This window comes from Sebastes umbrosus, chromosome 23, assembly GCF_015220745.1.
Source record: "Sebastes umbrosus isolate fSebUmb1 chromosome 23, fSebUmb1.pri, whole genome shotgun sequence".
Taxonomy (NCBI): Eukaryota; Metazoa; Chordata; class Actinopteri; order Perciformes; family Sebastidae; genus Sebastes; species Sebastes umbrosus.
The window spans coordinates 16,942,066-16,957,833 of NC_051291.1; the positions used below are offsets into that span (position 1 = coordinate 16,942,066).

The 15,768-nt window shown below is 39.4% G+C and overlaps 1 long non-coding RNA gene across 1 annotated transcript; it reads left to right on the forward strand.

Annotated features, from left to right (window-relative positions):
- Positions 1 to 10,198: 10,198 nt before the first annotated feature.
- LOC119482957 lies at positions 10,199 to 15,437 on the forward strand. The gene is made up of 3 exons (XR_005205584.1): positions 10,199 to 10,368; positions 12,140 to 12,449; positions 15,415 to 15,437. It is a non-coding gene; the product is annotated as an uncharacterized LOC119482957 (long non-coding RNA).
- The last annotated feature ends 331 nt before the right edge of the window (positions 15,438 to 15,768 follow it).

Sequence of the window (15,768 nt, forward strand, 5' to 3'; positions counted from 1 at the left end):
AACAGAGAACACCAGCAAATCCTCCCATTTGAGAAGCTGGAAAACAGAGAATATAGCTTTTCGCTTGATAAATGACATAAAACATTAATCGTGAAACTTGATTAATTGACTAAATGTTTCATACTTCTTATTAAAACACAGGTTTATGGTGTGATTCTTGGTAAGGGAGGACAGTAAAAGGGATTAATTTATTAATGTATTTATTTAAAGGTGCAGTGTGTAGGATTTTGCTGAGGTTGCAGATTGCAACCAACCTCTTCCATGTGCCAAGCGTGTAGCAGAACTAAGGTGGCCGACGCAAAAAAAGCAAACGGGCCAGTGGGCAACCTCCAGGTCTGAAAAGTGAAGCCAATGTGGACATGCCTTTCATTCTTTCTAATAGCCAGCAGGGGGCGACTCCTCTGGTTGCAAAAAGAAGTCTGATTGTATAGAAGTCTATGAGAAAATGAGCCTATATCTCACTTGATTTATTACCTCAGTAAACATTGTAAACATGAGTTTATGGTCTCAATCTCTAGTTTCAAGTCTTCTACAATACAGCATGATGTTCATTTAGTAAATTATGGTCCCATTTAGAGTCAAATAGACGATAAGGCAGGGTATGCTGCCTTGTGATTGACAGGTCTCTATGACGGCGTTGTTTGGTCTGTTTGCATTTTCGACTTACAACTTTAACCCTTTCGCAGTGTGTTTTCAGTTCATGAAAGTTAATATCACCTTTTTGGTCGACTGAAAATGTCTTATTCAGCGTTTGGTTGTACTTACCTCAACGCCAACAAACAAAAGAAAACATTCTTAATATGATATTCCATTTCTGCCAGTAGATCCCCCTAAATGTTCCACACTGTTCCTTTAACAGAATCTGATGTAAATGCTCATAGTAAATTATCATGACCTGGATAGCTCCAAACTTTATCCCTGATTGGCCGAAATATAATGAAAGCTGTATCACAAATGGATACTGTTTGTTTATTAAAATTATTTCCATTTTTATTGTGTTGCTCAGCTATTCAAACACTCCTCAAGATTAGAAAAAGCAATAAGCAGCTTCGGTCTGCTTTATGCCTCTTAGCTGTTCTTAAATCACTGTAAAGCACTGTGTGTGCGCCGGCTAATTGTTTAAATACCATATAGGAGGAGTGCTTGGAGAGAAATCATCCGTGGGTGTTAAAAGGAAAGAGGAGTAGAGCACAGTAATAGAGGTGCTGTAATCCAGATGGGCCCATCTCATCCCAGATATTTTTCGTTGAATACAGTTTATGATGATTTGTGAGGCCAAAGCCAACACAAGGCCAAAATGTTGATAGCTGTGTACTCACTCTCTGTTGCTGTCAGGGACCTCAGCAGTTATTGTGCCAAGTGTGCTGACCTTGGAAGACGTGAAAGAGGAAAATAAGAAGATGAATTCTGTTTTCACACATACAACAAAGTAGGTGTGGCGCTGCTCTGCAGTGTGAACAGTATGACTGCCCCACAGAGGAGAATTTGACTGTGTGGATTATGAGAATCAGCACTCCCCAAATTTTATTATGAATACTAAATTGTTTATGAGGGGGACATAAAACTAGCATTGTGTGCAGTGTCCAATATTTCCTCAGTGATATTCAGATAGATTTGATAGTTTGCTTGTGTTCAAACACATAACAGCTTATTCAACATTTAATTTCACTGTGTCATACCAATTGATATGGTAATAAAAATGTGCATATTGAAATAGTTGTAAACATTAACTGTAAATGTAAATCGAGACCTTCACCATCAATAGCAATCCATAACAATTAAGAGCTGAAAATGTAAGTGTTGGTTTTACATCTTTGTAAATTGAATACTTTTAAGTGGAGCTGAAACAATTAGTTGATTAACCTGTCAATCGACAGAAAATAATCAGCAACTACAACTATTGATTTATTGTTTCAGTTATTTTTAGAAGCCGTGGTCAGTGTGTCTCTATGGATGGTAATGGTGGTCACTCAGTCGCTCCACTACTTTGGTCCAAACTGAAATATCTCAACACCTATTGGATGGATTGCCATGAAATTTGGTGCAGATATTCATATTCCCCAGAGGATAAAGCCAACTGAATGTGTGATCCACTAACTTTACCTCTCGTGCCTCCAGCAGGTCAAGATGTAGTGAAACATCCACATCTACTCGATGAATTGGCACAGATTTTGGTACAGATATTCATGGTTCCCAGATGATGAACCCTAATCATTTTGGCGACCACCTAACTTTTCCTTTTGTGCCATCAGCAGTAGGCCATGTGTGGTTTTTAAAGTGGAATTTCTCAACAATAGTTTAGTGCAGACAATCTTCAGTCTTCCATTTGCACAAAACTTTGGTTTATCGAACAGTTGTTTTATTTAAAATGAGCGTAACATTCTTACAAAGCTGCTACTGTGGCTATAAACTCTTAATCTTGTTCAATCTAAAATGGCAAATATTTTTTGTTTCTTTTTAATGGGAGAAATGTGATGTTTTTCTCTGTTTTTTATCATTGTAAATTGATTTTCCTCGGAGTTAGTCGTACAAAACAAGACATTTGAATATGTCACCTTGGGCTTTTGGGATTTATAATGGACGTATTTGACATTTTATTGAACAACATGATAAAGTAATTAATTGAGAAAATAATTGTAGCCCTACTTTTGGGTTTGGGAGTTGTGTGGCTAGACAATACACACAAATAGAGGATGGCGCCTGGGGCTCTGGGAACTTATGATGGGTATTTTTCACTATTTGTTGACATTTGTATACAATTAAACATCTGATTGAAGCAATAATTGATAGATTAACTGGATACAAATAATTATTCATTGCAGAATTATTATTATCTCAGCCGGGCGTAAGCCTGGGAGGAGATTATGTGTTTAGTCATGTGTGCGTGCGTGTGTGTGAGTGTCTGTCTGTCTGTCCAAGGCTAATCTCTCATACTGTTGGACCCATCCGCCTAATATTTGTTGTGCTCATTTATGCTCAAGGACCTCTCGTGGTTGCAGTGATTCAAACTTTTTGATATTATTTATTTATTTTATACCGTCATTACTGCTGACTCCTCACTCCTCTTAACTGGCCAGTAGGGGGCGCAAGTGATCAACATCTGCTTCAATTTGGAGTCTTTTTTCCGGCGAGGGATTAGGACTCGTTCCTGTCCAGATGCATCGTGGCTCAATAGGGGGAGTGCTTAGTGTGTGTGGTTGAGCAGGGGAGTGAGAGAGAGAGAGCCGGTGGCTGCGCTCATGGAAATCAGAGCAGAGGGAAAGGTTAGCAATAAAGTTGTCTGGTGGCTGTACATGTACAGTGTAGGTTACAGTTTGCCCATGAATAAACACTACAGCTCCTCAATACCCAAGCATTTCCCCGTGTCTTGCTTCCCAGCTGCTGGGCAAAAGTGAAAGGAGAGTCTGTGGGATTACAAACCAATGTCTGGACAGAGCCAGAGAGCAGCACTCTCTGCTTCGCCAAGGTTTCAAAATGTAGATAAATATATTCATTCAGTGCCTTTTTATTGGGCATCAACCTTGTGCTTATGCGCGTATTTGAAAAAAATAGACTTGAAGCGTAAATAATCGTGTCGGGCCCTGACACGCAAGTCCGAACGGCTGCATAGATTAAAATGAAAGCGTATCTGTTGCGTGAGACGTGTGAATGCCCCTTGCGGTCTAGATGGGGGGTTATAGTATGTGGCCTCATGGGTGTTTTGGACCAAAAGGTATCGCCTCGCTTCCCAGCATTGGACCCTTGATGAAGTACACTAACTTTTCTTGTTTTTCTTGCGATGATTCAACATAAGATGAGACTTGAGCAGCTATACTGTGGAGCCGCTGACGCATTCAATCTGCTGAATGTTTTCTATAGTTTGCATACGTTCCTGCATACGGTTCTGGCTGAGTTGTCTGTAACAGTGTGACAACAGTATCTTGGCAAACAGCATGCTGGCACTGAGTCTCGGTCGGCTAATAATGACAAACACACTCAATGGACACAATGCAGCAGCAACAACAAGTGGGCATTTCAGCAACACATTTTCTTCAATAGGTCCAACACAGTGTTTATGCCACTCATAAATAATTCCTGTGCAATATATACAGGCTGCCAAATTGTATTTTCATTGCAGGAGAGAGGGAGAGGAGAGGGAAAGGTTCAGAAAACAAGATGGACGATAGAAACAAACACTGTACAAATACTTGTCAGCCATTGCCGCTTGATTGGGATGTATCATTCTTTCTCTCTTATATATATATGTGTGTGTGTGTGTGTGTGTGTGTGTGTGTGTGTGTGTGTGTGTTTGTGTCTATGTCTATAGGATGGATGCTGACGGTTAGTCGTCTGCTGCCATCTATTCTCATTATCTTTCTGTCTGCCAGTGCCAAGCTGATTCTGTCTTTCTGTCTTCTGCGACACCCTCCCTTGATACAGGTCCTGAGTGTGCTCAGTGTTGCATTCCTCTCTTGTCAGAAAGTGGGACGTAGCAGAAAGAGAAAGAAGGGAAAGAAGGACAGAGAGAATTTTCACTCCAGTTGCTCTCTGTCATTGACACGGGCTTAGAGAAGGACAGTAATGCTGAAATCCAACACATTCCAGTGACACATTTCAGTCTCATTTCAGTTGAGACAGACAGGGAGAGAGGGACGGTTTGTGTCCCGGCTCAGAGAAGGATGGAGAAAGAGGGCAAAGGGAGAGAAAGTCGGGGGTGGGAGGGGGGGGCAGGCGTGCCCTCATACATTTTGATGACACTACCCTGTCGATCCCTGCGCCGTGACATTGCAGAGACATGGCGTGATGACACACACACACACACACTGTCGATGTTGCTGCCTACCTGACAAGTCGACACGGCTCTGCCTATCAGTGCTGACAAGGACATCCATCCTCTGCATCCTGGAGAGACCACACACACATGGAGACAGACACACCAACGTAGGTAGACGCACCGCGAAAAACACATTCACATGCCAAAATATGGTTCATTCAACAACCTGTCATCTCCCATGAACACACATCTGGCTGCAAACACTGAGCTTTCATCACAGTCCAACTAAACCTCGCCGCCCGAAGCCGGCTGAGCGGGGGTAAAACAGTTTTCTGAACTCCATAGATAGATAGGCTTTGTTATCCATCTCAGGGGACTGAACCGTGGTGCTGCTTCACCCTGCTCACAATGGGACCAGAAGTCAGTGAAGTGAGGGTGAGGAAGGTGAACTAAAAAAAAAAAAAAATCAATTTGTTTGAGGTGGTCTTTTTTTTACAGCGCACTGCTTGAAATGACCAATCACACACAGCACAAGGCCGCAGTCGGTATGAGATTGAAGCTAGAGCATCTGGCACAAAAAAAAGAAAGAGAACTGAGTCATTGTTGAAGTTTAAATACCCAATCTGTCGTCTGTGATAAGACTATAATTGGAGGTGTTTTGAACAATTTAACTTTTTGTAATAATGCATAATGTAATGTACAGTCAGTGGCGGACTCAGGGTGTCTGAGGGGCAAGGTTGAAAAAAATAAAAAGGGCACCAGCAGCACACCGTGGGGTACCAGCACGCAGAAAGTTTTCTAGCATAAAGCAGCCTACATGGCATTAAATCATATTTTAGCATGCTTTTTCCACTTTATCATGTTTTCTTCATTTAAGGGCACCCCAGAGGGCACTTCATTATGTTTTCTCTACTGGAAGGGCGTCCTAGAGGGCAGTTTATCGTGTTTTCTTCATTTAAGGGCACCTTATAGGGAACGATATCATGTTTTCTCTACAGGAAGTGCACTCTAGAGGGCACTACATCATGTTTTTTTTTTCATTTAAGGGCACCCTAGAGGGCACTTCATTATGTTTTCTGTACTGGAAGGGCACCCTAGAGAGCACTCCATCACGTTTTCTCCACTGGAAGGTCAGCCTAAAGGTGCACTCCATCACATTTTCGCCACAGGAAGGTCACCCTAGAGGGCACTGCATTATGTTTTCTCTATTGGAAGGGAAGCCTACAGTGCACTGTGTCATGTTTTCTTTACTGGAAGGGCACCCTAGAGGGAACTTCATCATGTTTTCTTCATTTAAGGGCACCTTATAGGGCATGACATCATGTTTTCTCTACATGAAGTGCACTCTAGAGGGCACTACATCATGTTTTTTTTTCATTTAAGGGCACCCTAGAGGGCACTTCATTATGTTTTCTGTACTTGAAGGGCACCCTAGAGGGTACTCCTATCACATTTTCTCCACTGGAAGGGCATCCTAGAGGGCAGTGCATTACATTTTCTTTATTGGAAGTGAACCCTATAGGGCACTGTGTCATGTTTTCTGTACTGGAAGGGCACCCTAGAGGGAATCAGGCATCCTGCAGGGCACTTTTGCTGTGATTTGTTCGAAAATAGGGGCGCTCAGGGGGGCGGTCGGCAGTGTATGTACAGTAATGGAAGGCGAGTACGTGATTCAAAATGACTAAATACCCAAGTTGTTCTGCGGCTTTGCCTTTGTACTTCACATACATGAAATCATCAAGCTCCTATAGGGAAAAGTGGTGAAAGCATAAAAGCCTACATTTACATGGAAACATGTGGTACAACAGCATGTTATTTCCAGAGAAAGCCTTTGTTAAAAGTGTATTGTACGCGTGCATGGTTGTGAAAAAGTGGGTTATTCTCTGGATCCCCTGGATATAAGCATGATGGCAACGTTCTCTTATGGGAGCCCGTGTTGATTTGATAAGCTCTTTGTTGCGGGATGTTAACCCGATTTGTGCTATTTGATGTGAGTAAGTGTGTTTTGTGTGTCCTATGTCCACTCCAGCCTACGCTTAACTTGATCTTGTTTATGCTTCATCAGCTGTGTTAAGTTTGCAGTTGAACTCCGGTCATGCCTTCAGAAAGCATTACCACAGACACACACGCAAGGGCAAAACAACACTAATTGTTGAGGACACGCAGACAGCAATACGCCATTACACACCCACATATATCTATAAGAATTAGGACTGACAGGAGGAGAATAGATTGTGATTTTCAGAGAGGAGGACAGTGAAGGAATCAGTGGTGGATATAATGGTGTTGACTTGGAGACTGGTGGTCCAGTGAGTGAGAGAGATGCCGATTGACTGACTAACTGACTGAGGACGGAGATAATGAGATAACAGGAGCTAAAGAACTGAACGAGGAACTGGAGAAAATAAGCACAAACAACAGAAATGTCAGGAGACGTTCACATAATGTGTGTGTGTGTTGATCAAATGAAACATGCATTGAATTAAAGTGACATGTGGTTTGACATGTTACACTGCATTACACCATTATATGCTCCATATGTTATGAAACAGTCAAACATGCACTCAGAATATAGAGACATTTAACTGAATTCAATCGCTGTGTGTAACTAACATGATGATTCAGACACTTCCTTATGGCTCTTTGGGCCCAGTATTCTTCGCATATCAACTACACACACACACACACATACACACTCACACACAAACGTGACTATACTGGACTGTAGTTAATCACTGAGAAATCTTGAGGATTTTGAGGAAGCAGACCGTGGAAGTGCAAAGCAGGGTGACATCCAGCAGGATTTTGTCGGGACGGAGAGGGATTTTGTGCTACAAGTCCATGTCCTCACAGTTACACAACAACTGTTGTACAACATAAGCTGCAAAATACTGCACAGAGAGCTACTCATGAAATATAACAGAGCGTTTGTAAGAGTATATAGTGTACAAAGGGTCAAGCAGACTGCCACATCGATCTGGCTAAAGAGGGCTGTGTTCCAGTTCAGACTCCATACATACTGCATGGTTTTCTTGCATACTGCATGTATGTATGGATATACAGGAATACAATACATACAAGCTAACATGGTAATGCATTCAGTATATTCATAGAAAATAAACATTTCAGGAATGCTTATTTGATTTAGATTACTGACCGATGTTTATTTTAAATGACAGACACTTCAACCATAACAGCACAAGAGTGACAAAACTCACTGAATTCGATAATGACTATGTAAATTTTTAAAGGGGAGAAAAAGATGGTTAAATAGATTTTGACCTCAACACATAAACACTTTTCAGCACAAACGGATTTTTGTATCCACCCAAAAACAGTATAAATGTGTTATTTTCGCCTATTCTAAAAATGATGTGTTTGAATATTTCTGCATACTGGGGTCCCTAAACAGTCTTGGAATTGCATAAATTGGGTATGCCTGGAGAGCGGAGACTCTAGTCGATCAAGTGAGCCCAATTGTATTCATGTGTGATGATGATAGTCCCCATTGTAGCCATTTCATTGTAGTGTAAACATTTTTTTTTAACTTGACGTCATGTATAAAAGTGACCTGTGTTGTCCTCTAGGATAATCACAGCCTCGTGAAAGTTTACAACCACAAACTAGAGACCTAGATCATTCAGGTCAGATGGATGGCTTTCCTAGGTAGACTGGCAATAAGGGGGTTTCTGAGCCGTTTCCAGAACAGATGTGCTCACCATGCACCCATTCGCCGAAAAATGCAATTCTTGCAGAAATCCCCAAATGTCAAACGTTTTTAATACCAAATCACAGCATGACTTTTTCTATGTCGTTCCTCAGGTGTTGGTGTCTTTATGTGGTATTTTGGAGGGATTATGAATAATTTTTTATTCAATTCTCGATTGGTAAAAAATTGTTAAATTTTGCTTCATCTGTATGTGAGTGATTCTAGTGTTTCCTGCTGTTACTTTGAATATTGACAGTCTTGCAAAATGTATGGATTTCATTTTTCTCAATATGCTGTTTTTCTCATACTCTGAGCCAGAAATCTCCACTACAGTAGCCCTTACAAACACCAAACGTTTTAGCTTCATTCCTATCTATATTCTGAAGGTTTCTACTGAGGGTTTGTTCATATATCATTCATAGGCTGATTTATATAATATTTTATTGCTAAAAACATGGTGAAAATGGAATTTCTTTTATGGCTGTTAACAGTATTTGTTTTTATTTATGGAGTGATAAAAAGAGATATCCAAAATCCCCTCTGTAAAAAAAATTGACTCTAATATGTCAACCAAATCCAACAAGAATTTTGAACCTGGCTTTATCCAATAATCAGATATTTGTTCCGGAAATGTCACCTGGGGGTGTCTCCCCTCAACTAATCAGATGAGGCTGTCATGCACAAACAGTATGGCAGGAGTACTGGGATGATCAGGAAACTGGAAGGCATCTGTACAATATACAAAAACATGTTGGAGCAGGGAGAAGGGAGGTGGGCTGGAAAAGAAAGGAAGAAAATGTCATAACTCGACTGAGAATCGGACATACAGGTCTTAACCATACATTAGAAATAGGCAAGCACCCAACTGGGAAATGCACATATTGTAATCAACCAGAAACTGTTGAACATGTACTGATACACTGCAGGAACAACAGTATCCAGAGGAATAACCTTTTACACTCACTAAGGAAGGCAAAACATCAGGACTTGGGGAATACAGCAGATAGCATATACTGTGAAATTATTCAGTTTTTAAGAGACAGGCTACGTTCCAAATCGCATACTTTTTCTTTTTACTTCTAGTACGTACTGCAGGTGCCCTTACAAAGTACGTACTGTTTCATGCAGTACGCATACTACTTACTCATGACATTGCACTTTGAACTTTGACCCTCTTGCTCATGTATCCCCTGCACAGAGGATTTTAGGTCAGAATAGCCAGAAAAACATGCTGGCTTGCATACTGCAAAATGTGACCCGGTGCAGTAGGACATCCTGGTATTTTTGGCATACTGCATTTGACATATTATGTATTTGGGACATACTAAATACTTTTCTTGCATACTAAATAGTATGGTAGTATGGGTATTGGATGGCACAGTACATACTAAAGGCACAATGTTATGCATACTGCGTGCAACACTACACAGCTGCAGGATGTACTAAAAGTAAAAAGAAAAATTATGCGATTTGGAACGCACCCAAACTGATTTAGTTAAACAAATCTAAAGTTTTCCTCATTATTATTATTTTTTTTTAATTTTTTTTTTTTTTTTTTTATTTTGTTTCTGCACAATCTCCTGTTCCACACTCCAGTCCAGATGGTGATGGTAATGCACCTCTAAGATGGTTTGAAAACCACCAATAAACTCCAAAGAAGAGGAAGAAGAAGATGAGGCTGACGTCATGCCACTGCCAGGCTGTGATTGGTCAGCGCTGTGCCGGAACCCACCTGCCCTTATAACCGTTAGCAATTAGCAACATTAGCAGGTGCAGTTAATGAGGACGGAGACTCGGAGAGTTTTAGTCTAAACTATTTTACTAAATTACCACCACAGCAGCAACTTAAAACTGACTCAGACTCGACGCCCAAACTAAAGCTGCGTACGGAGAGGAGAACATGGAGGTATTCTGACTTTCAATAAAATATAAAGTATATCTGAACGAGTTAGCTGCTAACGTTAGCAGCACAATTACCAGGTGAAGAAGACGTTGCTAAGTAACCTCATAGTCTGCAGCTGTGCGCGATGCGCTTCAACAACAAGCTTTCAAGAGACACAACAAGGCTCAAACTGGTGCAATGTGTCTAGCTAGTAACATTACATGCATCTACAGAGTTTGACACTACAGGTGGGATTGTCAACAGTCTTCAGTGCAAGTGTGAAATAATGGAAAAATACTGTCCGTTAATTAACATAAATAAACTGTAAAAAAACAACCAGTAATTATCTTTATTAGCTTTTATTACTGTAATTTTAAAAGAAATATTTTACTTTTAACATATATTTATTGTTAGAATAGTCATACACCGTAAATCTAAGACTATTTACATATAAATCACAAATGAAACATGTAATTTTACGTTGCAAATGCACAAATTTACATTAACTCAGAAGTTTTGCAAAAAAAATCTGTATTTTTACAAGAAATATTTTTAGAATTCCATGAAATCCTTTTCTTCTAACATAAATTAATTGTTAAAATACAGTCATAAACCTCTAAAAACAGAATAATTATCTTTAAAAATGATCAAGAAAAGCTTAAATACAGATAATTACGATTGTGATTACAAAAATACTGTAAATGTAAGACAATTTACATATAAATCACAGATGAAACATGTAATTTTTACATTTTTTTGTCATTTTGAAATACAGACAAAAAATGAAAAATTTCTTGAAAAAAACTGTAAAAAAAAATGTGTTTTTTTTAGTGTGGTGTGTCAAACACCATACAGACTTGTCTAATTGAAAGTATAGCTCATGTTACCCAGGATTAGACTGTTAAGGCAAGGCAAGGCGGCTTTATTTGTATAGCACATTTCAGCAACAGGGCAATTCAAAGTGCTTTACATAAACATTCAAGAACATTGTGACAAAGTACAAAAGAACATTAAGACATAATTAAAACAGTTATAAAAACATTAAAGATTAGAAAATAAAAACAAGCTAAAAATGAAAGCTAGGGTATAAGCTAAAATAGAGTATAACACACAAGAGTAAAAACTCTAGTTCAGTATAAGATCATTATCTAGTTTAATAAAAGGTAGCAGCAGCAAACAGGAAAGTTTGAAGCTTTGATTTAAAAGAACTCAGAGTTGGAGCTGGTCCTGCAGTTTTCTGGGAGCTTGTTTCTAAATATTTGGTGCATAAAAACTGAACGCTGCTTCTGCATGTTTAGTTCCGACTCTGGGGGACACTAAGCAGACCTGATCCAGATGACCTGAGAGGTCTGGATGGTTCATAACATAGCAGAAGATCAGAAATGTATTTTGGCCCAACACAGTTTAGTGCTTTGTAAACCAGCTGGAGTATTTTGAAATCAATTTTCTGTTAAAGAGATTTCCTGTCTTTGCTGTACATCAGGCATTTCCACTTAGTGCCAACTCGCTGTCATCATCAGATATGTTAATGAAAAAGGCAGTGACTATGTCTGTGCATGAATGTTTTCTAGGCATTTTTTGACAGACAAATAGAGAGATGCAAAAGCTATAACATCAGCTGTGATGAGAGACATCGGGAACTACAGTCCCATAAATAAACTCATTTGTCAGACTTATGACAGAGCAAGCTGCCTGAGTGGACAGCACAGTGTGCAGATGCTTTAGTGAAATCCCATTGCCCCAATGCGCTATTCATCCACTGTTTTCCTCATAAGTATCATTTGTTACTTTCTAGATCTTTTCCGCAGCATTTCCCAGCAGTGAGTTGACTCAGCTGATCAAGATGATGATGAGCAGAAGTTAAGGAAGGAGCTGCACACGCTGTGCAGCAACAGGTTTCTTCAAAAGCCACCAGGAGAGCAAGTTCAGCTACAGGGCACCCTCTCCGAGGTCCACAAGCTGCTCCAGCTCATGCTCAACGATACCAGCCACCAGCACATCAACAAGAGTGCTCCTTTTCCTACATGCAAAGCATGAAAACTTATCTGAGGGACATGTGTGGACAGGACAGACCAGAGGAGAAAGGCCTTCCTCTTACAAATATGGTGAGTGAAATGCACACCCTCTTGTCTTGCTGTGGCTTTACTGTTCTGTCCATGGCATATAACAATGTGTGCAATTTTTGATGTGGTTTTATTGCTTATTGTGCCTTGCTTGCCTGGATTTAGCTGCATGTGTTAGTCAGTCCAAGCTCTGCTATCTCTTAAAGTTGAAGTGAATCAGTCAAACAAGTTAAGCTGGTTTGATAAACGGATTTCCACTCTAATGAACAATCATATAAGAAACATGACAAATGTAAGCAAGAAAAAAGATGCCTTGTTTCATCTTTCGTGCAGCTTTTGTGGTAAGAGCGCCGCCATGGTACAGTACTCTAGCCTGTGACGTCATGAGAATGACTGCCACGAAAGATAAAACAAAGATTATTTTTTCATTTAAATGTTTTCATTTGTCATGTTTGTTATATAATTGTTCGTTAGAGTGTAAATCCATTTTGTAAACCAGCTTAACTTGGTTGATTGATTCACTTCCACTTTAAAGGTGAACACCACCTAAATTATGAATTCCAATAAGTTATTTCCATGGCCTAGGAAAGTTCAATCAATATTTGTGAACATGAGCTACTCTCTCAAAGCCAGAAACCAGAGAAGTAAGTCTCAAACTTGTGGTGTCATCAGGTATAAAGTCTGGAGCTGCTCCATAGACAATAAATTGGAGAATGATTTTGTGGACCCACAAAATGTCTATTTTATGCCCAAATGTATGGAGGACGGAACCTGCCAAAATAAAAAATAAATTACTGAATATATAATTGACTTGATAAATAAATAAATATGCCATTAAAAGTAGTAAAAATAATATAAAAAATAAATGTAGTAATTAATTAATTAACAAAATGTGTTTTAATTTGCTTTTTTAGTTATTTACCTTTGTATTAATTCTCTTATTTATTTACTCTTCTGTTTGATTTCCACTTTTATTTACTTATGTATTTTATGAATTTGTAAATTGTTTTTTTGTATTTATTTTTCATTTTATTTATTTATTTAGTATATATTTTATATGTATTTATGTGTTTAAGCATCTATTAATTTATATATTTCTGCTTGATTTTCCCATTGCATTTCACCCCTTATTTATTTACCCAAACTTATTTATCTCTGTATTCTTTTCTTTATACATTTATTCACACATTTGTTTTTAAATTTCTTCATGCATTTCTGCAAATGAGGGGTTGTTGCTTTCATTTTGTGTCATGCTTCAGTCTTAGCAATCTAACTCAGAAAGGGCAAAGCAGGTAGGAAGTAGCTTCAGCATGTCCAGCCTGTCTGTCCTCAGAACCAGCAGCTGTCAGTTCTTTCTTTGCACAGAGAGTTTGTGTTTATCTGTTTACCTTCGCAAGTCCACGGTTAGTTGCTGCTCTGTGTGCATAACAGGTGGGCTCGTTAACCCAGCGGTGCGGCCAGATCGTCGGGAGCTTGCCAAACGCACTTTTGGTAATTTCGTGGCCAGGCTCCCTTGGCACACCTGTGGTGCACTTGGGCACGGTGCACTGATGTGCACATAAGTACGGAGGGGTTCTGTGGTCATTTCAACCACAGTCTGATGCTGGTGGCACAAAATGTAGCAGGTCTGCCATGCATATATATATTCTTTTTTAGATGGAACGGATACCTGCTGCTGTCAGATGGCTGTAAAGAGAGACAGTTTAAAGGCAAAGGCTTCAGTACTGAAGCCTTGAAGCATACATGGCAGATCTGCTGCATTTTGTGCCACCAGCATCAGACTGTGGTTAAAATAACCACAGAACCCCTACGTACTTATGTGCACATCAAACGTGTTGTTTTGATTATTTATTCTACACACTTTCTTCAGCACATCAACAGGTGTGTTTCACAAACTGTCAGTGCGTCCTGACGGGGAGAGTTCTAATAGTTATGCGTTGGTTCTGATCCCACCCCATGCCCAAGTGCCCACAGATGTGCTAAGGAAGCCTGGCCACGAAATTACCAAAAGTGCGTTTGGCATGCTTTCAACGTTGGCGGGGCGCACCTGACTACGATCTCGCTGCACCGCAGGGTTAACGAGCCCGCCTGTTGTGCACACAGAGCAGCAACTAACCATCGACTTGTGAAGGTAAACAGATAAACACAAAATCTCTGTGCAGAGAAAGTACTGACAGGTGCTGATTCTGAGGACAGACAGGCTGGACATCCTGAAGCTACATTCTACAGTACCTGCTTTGCCCTTTCTGAGTTAGATTGCTAAGACTGAAGCATGACACAACATGAAAGCAATGCCTCGTCATTTACATAATGACGCAGAAAAACAAATGTGGGAATAAACTTATAAAGAAAAGAATACAGAGATCAATAAGTTTGGGGAAATAAATAAGGGATGAAATGCTAAGGGAAAATCTTGTATAAATAAAACACATAAATAGATCAATACATACAAAAATAAATAAATAATTGCAAAAATAAATACATAAAAATAAATGCATAAATAAAGCTTTACATAATGGCATATTTATTTATTTATTGAGTCATTTATTTATTTATTTTGGCAGGTTCCGTCATCCATTCAAATGAGCTTTATTCTATTGTAGTGTTGTCAGTTGTGAAACAGAAAATGTTCCCATATACTCAGAACATTCCACTGGGTCCTCTGTTTCATCTATAACATCTTCCACAATTTATTGTCTATGGAACATTTCCACACCTTCTACCCTATGACACCACAGAGTTTCAGTACTCTTTGGATTTGGGAGAGAGTTTTACATGATTATTAGTGTTTTTTGGGCTGTCTTAGACCATAGGAGTAACATGTATAGATTTTTAAAATGGCCATAGTTCCCCTTTAATGTATTTGCAGAGATGCTGAGGAGCAAGTGAATTTAAACATTTAAACACAATCTTTACATGATGAAAATCAAGTCTGCAAAAAATCGTGTATTTACTTAAAATGTGTCAATGATTGTACCGGGGGTTTTTTTGTCTTTTTTTTGTCTAGGATTTTCAAGGATCGATTGTAATATTCAATAAAGGTAAGTGAAATGCACACCCTCTTCTATCTCGCTGTGGCTTTACTGTTGACTGAACTGCTCATCTCGCTGTGTGTGCAATTTTTGATGTGGTTATTTTGCTTATTGTGCCTTGGTTGCCTGGATTTAGCTGCATGTGTTAGTCAGTCCAATGAAGTAGTTGCGGTTGTTTAAACACAGAAAATCAGCACCATGGACAGCACCCATGGCTAGCTGAATACAGTAGATGGGATTGTGATTGTTTATTGGGCTGTATGGTTATTTTTTTTACATTCAAAGCTTCTGTTGAGGTTTTTTTCGAATGTCACACAGCTTTTGGCTGC